A 12,927-nucleotide genomic window follows, 5' to 3' on the forward strand; every position below is an offset into this window, starting at 1 on the left:
CTCTCTCTAAAAAATTTCTCTCTGTAAGTGCTTTAAACCCCCCTAAACCCTAGATAAACCCCTAGCTCCCGAGGGAAGCCCCGAGGCTCCCGGAGTCCCGAGAAAAGGAGTCTTTCGGTTTCGAAACGCTGCTCCAATTAAGTTCCGGTTTTCGATAAAATTCGCTATAAGTAAGCTACGCTTACGCAAATTTTAATATAGCTTTCAAATAATTATAGTAATGTTATTAGGTCCTTAAAATAATTATTTGGGCTATTATTATGAGTTATATTGAGTGTTATTTAACGCTTATATAATAATAATAATAGTCAGACTGTTAATTTGTCGTGGTTATCGTTGGACTAAACCCTAGTGGTATTGGTACTAGGTTTTATCAAAGGAAATTAATTTGAGAGTATCGAAACGCTGTTCGAGTGCTGAGTCACCACCTTTCAGGTGAGTGCATAGTTACCTTCAACTTACACATAGATATGAAATATTTTATATAAACTACGTGCTATGTGTGCATATTATCTGAATACTTGCTGTCTATGCTGGATGAACATTTTATACATGTTTTAAAGGATTTAAATTGTATACATATTTTATACATACGAATATGTTGGGTATGACATGGGTAGATGAATGATGAGAGATAAAAGATGATGTGAGTAAACATTGGCAACTATGGACTTAGTGCCCAATAAACATCGGCAGCTATGGACTTAGTGCCTATTGGACAAACACTGGTAGCTATGGATTTAGTAAATGTTAGGAATTGGTAGCTATGGACTTAGTACCTATTAGATAAACACCGGTAGCTATGGATTTAGTACCCGATGAATAAACTATAGCATCTATGGAATTAGTGCTTTACGAACGAGCATTGGGAGCTATGGATTTAGTGCCAGTCCAATAACCCTAGAAGTAAGGGACTTCGGAATAAACGAATGCAAGATAGATGACTCTTAGGATAAATCCTTAAGAGTAAAGAAGATAATGGGGATGGGTAATTGGGTTGATTGTTTGATTGTTTAAACATAATAATTATATTATTGTGGGTTGAAAACCCTATGTACTCACCACATTTCCCAACCTGACCCACTCAGTTTATTTATATCATAGGTGTTGATATGAAGTCACATTACACTGAGAGATTTAAAGAGATATAGATCACTAGTGTAAATAAATGTAAGTTCTGTTTATGCTTATGTTTCTGTATTAACGATGACATCCCAAACGTTTTAAAATGAATAAAATACGTTTCTTCGAAAATGTTTTAATAACGTATTTATCATGTTTTTCTGGGAACAAATTCCGCAACATTTTTATTAAAAGAAGTACTCTGATTTTTATAAAGCATAAACAAAATCGGTCTTTTCTGGCCGTGAAAAATGGGGATGTCACAGTTGGTATCAGAGCATTAGTTTAAGCGAACTAGGAATATGGATTTATTTCTAGACTTAAACTTAGAATGCTAAGTGATGATTGTGAGGTGTGAGCACTAGCTTATTTTAGGAATTATGCCTAAAATGCTTTTATGTGCTAAATAAATTGTTATGCTATAGTTTGATCGGATCTATGGTCTGTTGGCGACCGGATCTGGAAACCTTATGTGTTTAGGATTCTAAACGTATGACTACGATATTAGAACTAGCATGTAAACGTTCCGGAGTGATAAGGATGATTTAAGCGTCAATCCTAAGTAAAGGTCTAGATTCACCTTATTCGGTGTATAGATCAAGATGGCAAGGACCCGTAGCGGAAACGTGAATGCAAATGAGAATAGGAACCAACCCCCAGTGGTTCAGCAAATACCTGTTGTACAAGAAGTTGCACCTGAGCCAGTCACCATGGCTGGAGTTCAAGCCATGATTCAAACTATGCTAGCTGAACAAAGGGAAGAAATGAGGAGGATGTCAAATAGGGACTAACCTACTATGCACACTGAGCAACCCGAGCTGATTCCCAAGCAATCGGATGAAGGGAACTACAGCCGCCAAGTGAGTCAAGTGGGGACTCAAGATGGCCCGGAGAGCAGAAACAACAAGGATGGGCGAATGTACAAGAATTTCTTGGGTGCGAAACCACCAAGTCTCTCAGGAAGCCCAAAGCCTGTGGAGATTATGGATTGGATCTCCGAGATGGAAATGGTGTTTGAGAGCTGCGACTGTAGCGAGAAACAGAAGACCGTCTTCGCCGTAAGACAACTAAAAACTAGAGTCTTAACCTGGTGGAAGCTATTGGCAGATACGATGCCACGAGGAGAATCCTTAAGGATGTCATGGGAAGAGTTCTTGGAACAGTTGAAAATGCAGTACTGCTCGGAGATAGATCTGATAGACCTAAACAACGAGTTTCAAAACCTGAAGAAAGGGAAGATGAGTGTTGATGAGTATGCCACACCATTCACCGAGAGGATGAAGCTATTCCCCTACTTGGTGCCTACTGAACTCTCCAAGATTGATAGGTTTGCTAACGGACTGCCCACTGACTTTGGCCCAATGGTCAAAATGGCAACTACCTTGAAAACAGTTGTTAGGGCAGCTAAGAACATAGAGGCCCAGATAAGAGAATAGGGTCTAGAAAAAGATAAGGCAGGAGAGAAGCAGAAGTTTGAAGGATCTTTAAGGTCCAACAAGGAAAGCAAATTCTCAAAGCTTGGAGGAGGAGATGGAGGTGAAGCGAGATGGTGTGATAAATGCAAGAAGAAGCATTGTGGGAAGTGTAACGAAGAAGTGACTTGTTACAAGTGTGGAAGGACTGGTCACTATTCCAAGGACTGCACACATAATGATAAAGTATGCTACGGATGTGGAGGCAAGGGGCACATGTCCAGAGACTGCCCAAGGAAAAATAAAGCAGCAACACCAGAAACGCCACCAAGGCCAAGGACATTTCACATGATCCTCGACGAAGCAGAAAACCATGCGAGGAATCAAGGATGAGGACTTTATACCCGAAGATCAAGTTATGCAGTAGCCATAGTATCGTATGATGTAGCCCATTAGAGGCATAGTCCAGGGTGAACTTGAACACCTATGTAATAGTTTCAAGAAATCATAAAATCTTCATTTTGTTATCTAGTGTGTTAAATTGTTATGTGATTTTCTTGTATGGTGACTTGGAAAACTGCAAGATGATACTTGGGATGAGTATGAGTAGGTGTGAATGGTAGTAGAGGCCTATACTACCGAAAGCACAGGACTCACACTTGGATCAGGGAAAGTCACAAGGTTACCAAGAAGCTAGTAATTGATTTCATTTTATTCAAGTATGTCGTTACCATTGTTTCGGTAATGACTAAGAAGATGATTGTTTCCGACCCTAGTGGTCATATCACATTGAGTCCGACTACGATGGGTAGGTTACGTGGTTCAGAGAACCAAGTTTGATGTAGCGTCTGAATTAAACCAAACGATTGAAATCAAAGCGAAGTATCACGCTCGTTGTTAAAGAAGTTGGTAGCTAGAAATGCTACATGTTAAAATGTGATTATATCACATTAGACTATGAAGGAAGGCATATTCCATTTCGGAATCTGACTCTAAGAGACCTGAGTCTAAGCGTTGCTACATACGATGATAGGTCATTAGAATATGACACATCGGTCAATTGTAGTAATCAAATTAACCTATCCTAAGTTTGTTAAGAAGAAGAAGGAGTCTCTGATAAAGAATGAGTTTGTGACACAAAGGTCATGATTGAAAGTCTAATGAGCAAGTGCTAGATCGAGCACCGCCTGCAATCAAGGAGTCCAAGAAATAGATACTCATTCGAAGAAACGAGGAAGTTATGATTATTACCAAGGATGAAGAGATAATGTATGGAGTCATTATACTATCTGGTTTCGTTGATGATTCCGGGACGTAATCATCCTAAGGGGGAGATAATTGTAACGCCCACAAATCCGGGTTAGTCAATTTAGAAGCAATAGGGGTAGAAAACAAATTTTCGACAAAAGATTATTTAAATAATCTTAACCAAGTTGTATAATATGTCACAAGGTTTCCGAACATATAAAGAACGCCGAAATCCGAGTTATAACGAAGAAGTTATGACCCGTCGAAGTTTCGCGTCGGAACCGGCACGGCACCGGGAAGCGTAAATAGTGAATTTATGATAGAGCGAGATTTAGCCTTAGCGATCTAAACAAAAGTCGTAGAATATGTTAAACTAAGAACATCGATAAAAAGAACGCCCAAATCTGACTTCGTATAAAGAAGTTATGATTTTTCGAAGTTTCGGATTAGTAGTGTACAACCCGAAATTCGAATATTAGATTGTGCGGTTTTTAGCCGACACGACCATAATGAGAATCGAAGATCTCGTTAAGAATAGCGTAACGAGAAAAAGATGGGCAAAAACGGACATCGGATGAAGAAGTTATGAGAATTTAACGGACCAATCCTATCCCGGCCTGTTAATAATGTAAAATTTAAAATCGAGTCAAAATTAGCCGACGGAATCTAAACGAAACTTATATAGTACGTTCCCACCTTCGTGTGGATATAAAGAATGTCGAAAATGGAGCTCGTATGTGAAAGTTATGATTTTTAGAAGTTGGAAGGTGAATTTGCGAAGCTGATGCATGGATCGATGACGTGGCAAGATCACAGCCGTCGCTTGTATCCCATGGTCCTCGCTTTGGATGATGACACGTTGCCTCGCATTACGCCCAGCGTCCGAAGTCTGTACGCCCCGTGTACCCTCGCCCTGATCTACTCCGATTGTAAAATAGCTAGAAGCTCGCTGGCAGCCTTATCCGATGGTTACGCCCCGCGTAGGTCTGAGGTACGCCCAGCGTACCGAGGCCTCGCAGGCTATAAAAAGGCAGCGAAGGCAACTTCATTTCTAACCCATTCTTCACTTCTCTCTCTACAAACTTTCTCTCTCTAAGTGCTTTAAACCCCTCTAAACCCTAGATAAACCCCCTAGCTCCCGGAGTCCCGAGAAAAGGATTCTTTCGGTTTCGAAACGCTGCTCCAATTATGTTCTGGTTTTCGATAAAATTCGCTGTAAGTAAGCTACGATTACGCAAATTTTAATATAGCTTTCAAATAATTATAGTAATGTTATTAGGTCCTTCAAATAATTATTTGGTCTATTATTATGAGTTATCTTGAGTGTTATTTAACGCTTATATAATAACAATAATAGTCAGACTATTAATTTGTCGCGGTTATCGTTGGACTAAACCCTAGTGGTATTGGTACTAGGTTTTATCGTAGGAAATTGTTTTGAGAGTATCGAAACGCTGTTCGAGTGCTGAGTCACCACCTTTCAGGTGAGTGCATAGTTACCTTCAACTTACACATAGATATGAAGTATTTTATATAAACTACGTGCTATGTGTGCTTATTATCTAAATACTTGCTGTCTATGCTGGATGAACATTTTATACATGTTTTAAAGGATTTAAACTGTATACGTATTTTATATATACGAATATGTTGGGTATGACATGGGTAGATGAATGATGAGAGATAAAAGATGATGTGAGTAAACATTGGCAGCTATGGACTTAGTGCCTATTGGACAAACACTGGTAGCTATGGATTTAGTACCTGTTAGGAATTGGTAGCTATGGACTTAGTACCTATTAGATAAACACCGGTAGATATGGATTTAGTACCCGATGAATAAACTATAGCAGCTATGGAATTAGTGCTTTACGAACGAGCATTGGCAGCTATGGATTTAGTGCCAGTCCTATAACCCTGGAAGTAAGGGACTTCGGAATAAACGAATGCAGGATAGATGACTCTTAGGATAAATCCTTAAGAGTAAAGAAGATAATGGGGATGGGTAATTGGGTTGATTGTTTGATTGTTTAAACATAATAATTATATTATTGTGGGTTGAAAACCCTATGTACTCACCACGTTTCCCAACCTGACCCATTCAGTTTATTTATATCACAGGTGTTGATATGAAGTCACATTACACTGAGAGATTTAAAGAGATTTAGATCACTAGTGTAAATAAATGTAAGTTCTGTTTATGCTTATGTTTCTGTATTAACGATGACATCCCAAACGTTTTAAAATGAATAAAATACGTTTCTTCGAAAATGTTTTAATAACGTATTTATCATGTTTTTCTGGGAACAAATTCCGCAACATTTTTATTAAAAGAAGTACTCTTATTTTTATAAAGCAGAAACAAAATTGGTCTTTTCTGGCCATGAAAAATGGGGATGTCACACTAAATAACACCACAAAGATCAACAATGGTTACTCCTTGCGTTCAAACGATCAGAGACTCTCTCTGGGGTGTAGTAGCCGCAATAGACGGCCATAAGGGCCTTTAAATAGGTCCCAAGCCCTAGAAATTAGGGCTTCACAAAACAGCGTGGACTCGCCGAGTCCGGACGTGAACTAGAATGAACATCCGCGTCCCTACTCGGCGAGTCTTGGCACCAACTCGCCGAGTTCCTCCACAAACTCCAAAAATTAAATGAATAAATAATATACCTGGGAATCCGGATGTTACAATTCTCCCCCACTAGAATCAGACTTCGCCCTCGAAGTCTCACTCTGAAAACAACTCTGGATGCTGCTCACGCATCTCGCTCTCTGGCTCCCAAGTAAGTTCTGACCCTTTTCGATGCTGCCACTGGACCTGCACCAGAGGCACTTCCTTGTTCCTCAGAACCTTGATCTTTCAATCCCGAATCGCCACCGGTTTCTCATTGTAGTTTAGGCCCACATCCACCTGAATATCCTCCAATGGCACCACCGCCGACTCGTCGGCTATACACTTTCTCAGCTGCGACACGTGGAAGGTATCATGAATCTGGTCCAACTCCGTAGGTAGCTCCAAACGATACGCTACCCTGCCCACCCTCGCGATCAATCTGAACGACCCAATATACCGGGGCCCTAGCTTGCTCCTCTTCCTGAATCAGATCACTCCTTTCCAAGGAGATACCTTCAAAAGCACGAAGTCACCAACCTGAAACTCGAGCTCAAATTGTCGCCTATCCGCATAACTCTTCTGGCGACTCTGAGCGGTCTACAACCTCTGTCGGACCTGCTGAATCTGCTCAGTCGTCTGAAATATGATCTCTGTACTTCCTATCACACGTTGCCCTACTTCTCCCCAGCAAATGGGGGTCCGACACCTCCTCCCATACAACAGCTCAAAGGGTGGCACACCAATGCTCGAATGATGGTTGTTGTTGTAGGAAAACTCCGCTAAGGGAAAATACGTGTCCCATCTCCCGCCGAAATCCAGTACACATGCTCGGAGCATATCCTCGAGTGTCTGAATCATCCGCTCACTCTGTCCGTCAGTCTGCGGGTGGTATGTGGTACTAAAATGCATCCTCGTACCCAACTCCTCATGGAATTTCTTCCAAAATTTGGAAGTGAAATGCACATCTCGATCTGTGACAATCGAGATCGGCACTCTATGTCGCGATACCACCTCTTTCACGTACATTTCTGCCAGCCTCTCAGCAGAAGAGCTGTCACTGATGGCAAGGAAGTGAGCACTCTTCGTCAACCTGTCTACAATCACCCAAATTGCATCGACACCCCTAGCAGTCCTCGGCAACTTGGTGATAAAATCCATGGTGATCTGTTCCCACTTCCACTCGGGAACCTCCAATGGCTGCAACTTGCCATGCGGACGCTAGTGCTTAGCCTTAACCTTGCGACAGGTTAGGCACCTCTCAACGAACCACACGATGTCCCACTTCATACAGGGCCACTAATATTCCCTCTTCAGATCCAAGTACATCTTAGTTGCATCGGGATGGATTGAGAACTTCATTCTATGTGCCTCCTCCATTAAAATGGTACGCGTTCCGCCCACAAACGGTACCCAAATCCGACCCTGAAAAGTCATAAGCCCTCGGTTATCGGTAACGAACTTCGATACTTGACCGATAACTCGCTCTCTCTTCTGGTTTTCTGGTCTCACGGCCTCGGCCTGGGCTCCTCGGATGGTGTCCAAAACTGGAGTCATCACTGTCAACCTCATACAAACGTCTCGCATTGGAACACTCTCCTCCCTAGGACTCAGGGCATCGGCTACCACGTTAGCCTTACCCAGGTGATACAGGATCTCGCAATCATAATCCTTTACCACATCCAGCCATCTCCTCTGTCGCATATTCAGGTTGGGCTGATCCATCAAGTATTTCAGGCTCTTATGATCCGTGTAAATGGTACACCGGACTCCATATAGATAGTTACGCCAGATCTTGAGGGCGAACACTACTGCCCTCAACTCCAAATCGTGGGTAGAATACCTCGCCTCATGAGGCTTTAGCTGCCTCGATGCATATGCTATCACATGCCCTTTTTGCATAAGCACTGCTCCCAACCCTGATATCGATGCGTCACAATATACCACAAAATCCTCTATCCCCTCCGGAAGGGCTAACACCGGGGCTTCACATAGTCTCTGGCGAAGTGTCTCGAAGGAGGCCTGCTGCTCTGGACCCCAAACAAAAGCTACACCCTTCCGGGTCATCTTAGTGAGTGGCACGGCGATCTTGGAGAAATCCCTGATAAACTTCCGATAATAGCCTGCCAGTCCTAGGAAACTCCTGATCTTCGTTGGTGACCTCGACACCTCCCAACTCATCACCGCCTCAATCTTGGTCGGGTCGACCAATATCCCTTTCAGGTTAACGAGATGTCCCAGGAACTGGACTTCTCGCAACCAGAAATCACACTTGGAGAATTTGGCATAAAGCCTCTCCGATCTCGAAACCCCGAGGATCTCCCTCAAATGCTCCTCATGCTGCTCTCTAGATCTCGAATACACCAAAATGTCGTCGATGAATACGATCACCGAGCGATCCAACATCGGTCTTCACACCCTGTTCATGAGATCCATGAACACCGCTGGTGCGTTGGTGAGCCCAAAAGGCATCACCACGAACTCGTAATGCCCGTAACGAGTCCTGAACGCTGTCTTCTGGATATCCTCATCTCACACCCTCACCTGATGATATCCAGACCTCAGAACGATATTGGAGAACCAAGATGCTCCCTGCAACTGATCAAACAAATCATCAATCCTCGGCAATGGATAACGGTTCTTGACAGTCAACTTGTTCAACTCCTGGCAATCAATGCACATCCGGTGTGAACCATCCTTTTTCTTGAGGAAAAGGATAGGTGCTCCCCACGGCGAACTGCTCGGCCGAATAAATCCCTTCCCCAGTAGCTCCTGAAGCTGCGAGGACAACTCCTGCATCTCGGGAGGCGCAAGGTGATAGGGCGCCTTGGCGATAGGCGCAGCCCCCGGGACCAGATCGATACTGAACTCTACCTGTCTCATGGGAGGCACACCCGGCAACTCCTCCGGAAATACATCCGGGAACTCACGCACTATCGGAACCTCTTCCACTGACCTTAGTCTCTCTGAATAAACCCTCGCGTCCATCGCATACGCTATAAATCCCTTACATCCCTGCTGAAGACTCTGTCTCACCCTGGCGGCTGAACAAAACGCCAACCCAGAACGTGTACCCTCGCCGTACACTGTAAGAACTCCCCCACTAGGGTCTCGCATGGTCACCAATTGTTGCTCGCAGTCAATGATCGCTCCAAATCTGCTCAACCAGTCCATGCCGACGATGACGCATACATCTCCCATCGCAATGGGAACTAAATTGATTGGAAACGCTACCCCGCAGATCTCAAGTACACAACCTCGAATCACCTCGGCAGCATAGACTGCTCTCTCATCCGCTATGGAAACTCTCAGAGGTTGACTCAACGTCTCTCGACTAATACTGATGTGTCGGCTAAACGCCAACGATACAAAAGATCGACTCGCACCCGAGTCAAATAACACTACAGTAGGTATAGAATTCACAAGAAAAGTACCTACACATAACATAATATAAGCACAATATTTCAACATATAATGAATACATGATAGAATACATACCAGCCACGACGTCAGGTGCTGCACGAACCACCTCTGCTGTCAGCTGAAACGCCCTCCCTCGCACCTTTGGAGCCTCGGCTTTCACCGGCCTACTCTCACTAGCTCTTGCAACAGTAGGGGCAGATCCCTGAGGTGCTCCCTATGTCGTCCCTCGCAAGTATGGACACTCCGGCTTCCGGTGCCCGGAAACAGACCATGAATCCCTTGGGGAAATCCTTGGCGATATGCCCCTCCTTGCCACACTTGTAGCAAGCACCAACCCTACAAACTCCGTCATGACCCTTGCTGCACTTTCCGCAAGTGCAGCCCCTTCTGACCTCCAAACCTCGAATCGGTAGGCTTGGCCCGCTTGGCTGCCGGTTGAGATTGTGCCGGCCGCCGATCCATCCTTTGAGAGTTGGCCTCCTCCTTGGTCTGCGTCTCCAATTCAATCTCCCTCTTCCGGGCATTTGCCTGAAGCTCAGCAAATGTCCGGTATGATGAGTTTGCCACAAAGTCACGAATGTCTCTCCTCAGAATGCTCAGATATCGACACATACATGCCTGCTCGGTCGACACGTGCTCAGGGCAGAACATCGCCCTCTCGTGAAACCTACGTGTAATCTTTGTAACCGACTCAGTATCCTTCTTAAGGGTCAGAAACTCCTATGCCAATCGCTCCCTCTCCACCTGGGGAACGTACTCATCTCGGAACATAGCAGTAAACCTCTCCCATGTTACTACAACAATCTCAGCAGGGGTGTAGTGCGCCGTCACAAACTTCCACCAGTCCTTCGCTCCCAAGCGAAGCTGGTTCAGCGCGAACCGAACTCTCAGATGCTCCGGACAGGAACATGTGTACAAGCACCCCTCTATGTCAGAAACCCACCTCATCGCAACTATCGGATCCTGAGTTCCGTCAAATTCTGGTGGCTTTGTGTTGCTGAACTCCTGGTACAACAACGAGTCACCCCCTTGCGGCCTGTCAGCAGCAACGGCCGTAGTGGTTGCAGCAACAGCAGCATCAGAAAGAGCAGCATACCGCTTATGAAAAGTCTCAATCAAAATGGTCTTAATAGACCCGAACATCTCTGGAATCTCAACCCTGATGGCGACAGCCACCTCCTCGTGGATGATCCTACGGATCTCCACATCACTCGTCCCGTTGACCTTTGGTGTGTGGCGTGTCCCAACCATGATATCCCACTAAAATACAAGATAAGAATATTAGGGACCCACTCGAGTATAATCAATCTCGATAACTCCACCCCACTGGTTCCTCAGTGCCCTAAGGATTCTTACTTGGACTACGCACCAACCCGGTATCTTCAGTAGTACGGGCCCAATACTACCGTCCATACTGCATCGACATTCATCCCAAGTCCTCCTCCTTGAGCCCCAAATCCCAGTGCTCTACTCTCACTATCATGCGCTACTTGCTAGCAATTCTCTCATAAGCACCTCGCTGTTATCTAAACACTTTCAAGCATTTCTAGCAGCAACCCCTAGACTAAGGCATCATATATCAGGCCACTCTAGTCCTAATAAGAATACCTAGTCTACTCTAGCATGCATAACGTAATTCATCATATGGCATAACATAGCATATCTGATAACACTTATTACGAGAGTATTTTGGGAAATCACTGTTCGGGCGCTGGCTGATCGTACACACAACTCTACTCCGTTTGTCTCAAAACCCTTTTACTCTTTTTCAAAAATTTTACTTTAGTATTAAAATTTTCCTCAAATCCCCAGTTTGAGTTCAGATACGCCCGAGGATGTATCCGAATCCCTCAAACCAAGGCTCTGATACCAACTTGTAACACTGTAAAAATCCGAACAATTTATCATTTTTGAAAACTATGAAATATTATTGGCATTTATAAATAAAACATTGTATCACATTGTATTAGTACAAAACCCCAAGATCAAAAGATTTAAACTCCAACGTGCGTGTGTACGAGTCATGCCAACACCTTCCCGCGATCATCACTGGTACCTGAAACACATAACACATAACACTGTAAGCATAAATGCTTAGTGAATTCCACAAAATACCACTCTAACACATACGCCTTTCCAGGCCATAACTCCGCGGGATCTTCTGATCCAAGTGCCTCAGGGGATTTCCATCCCATAACTCTGTTGACCTTCCGGACCATATCATCTTGACCTTTCGGCCCACATACTACTCATATCACATAACACATCACATATAACTTACATCACATATATAACATACACGTAAGACCCTTCGGTCACACATAGTTATCCCATCGGGTAAGGCATAGTGAGAAGACTCACCTCAGACGTCTCGTAAATCTCTAACTCGGTAGAAATATTGCCTAGCCTCCGCCTATTTACACAAAGTAAATACTCTCATAAATATAACTCTCGAGGCTAGACTCAACCCTCTATTGTCACCCTCAAAAGGGTAAAAGACTATTTTACCCCCCTCTTGACTCAAGGACCCCATTGTTGACCAAACCCTAAAAGTGAACAAAAGTCAACGGTCAACTTTGACCCAACTCGCCGAGTGCACTCCGGTGACTCGGCGAGTACACACATGTCCACTAACTCTCTGTCCCGCTTGGTACGTCAAGTCCTTCCCTATGCTCGACGAGTCACACATGGCATGAATCTCGGGGCTACCCCGACTCAACTCGCCGAGTCTCAAGAACAACTAGGCGAGTACCGCCTTGAACTCCAGTCTTTTAATCCCCTTCTAACTCACTGAGTTATCCCCCAACTCGGCAAGTCTACTCCCTGGGTGATCTGCGTGGAACCTTAACCCTACTCACCGAGTCTCAAGAACAACTCGGCGAGTTCATGCCATGCGCAAACTCTATTGACTTCCTGAGGTCAGATCTGTGCCCCTAATCCATAGATCTGGCCTTCCCCAGCATAAATGACACGTAAAGTCTGAATCTTGACGCTTATAAATCAACCAATAGGCATGAAATGGTGATTTATTCTCAAATACTTTGTTCCAAGGTCATGACCTCCATTGTTCTTCATAAAGCTTGAAAAATAAGGCTCTGTAGACCTCTA

Source organism: Lactuca sativa, chromosome 7 (genome assembly GCF_002870075.4).
Source record: "Lactuca sativa cultivar Salinas chromosome 7, Lsat_Salinas_v11, whole genome shotgun sequence".
Taxonomy (NCBI): Eukaryota; Viridiplantae; Streptophyta; class Magnoliopsida; order Asterales; family Asteraceae; genus Lactuca; species Lactuca sativa.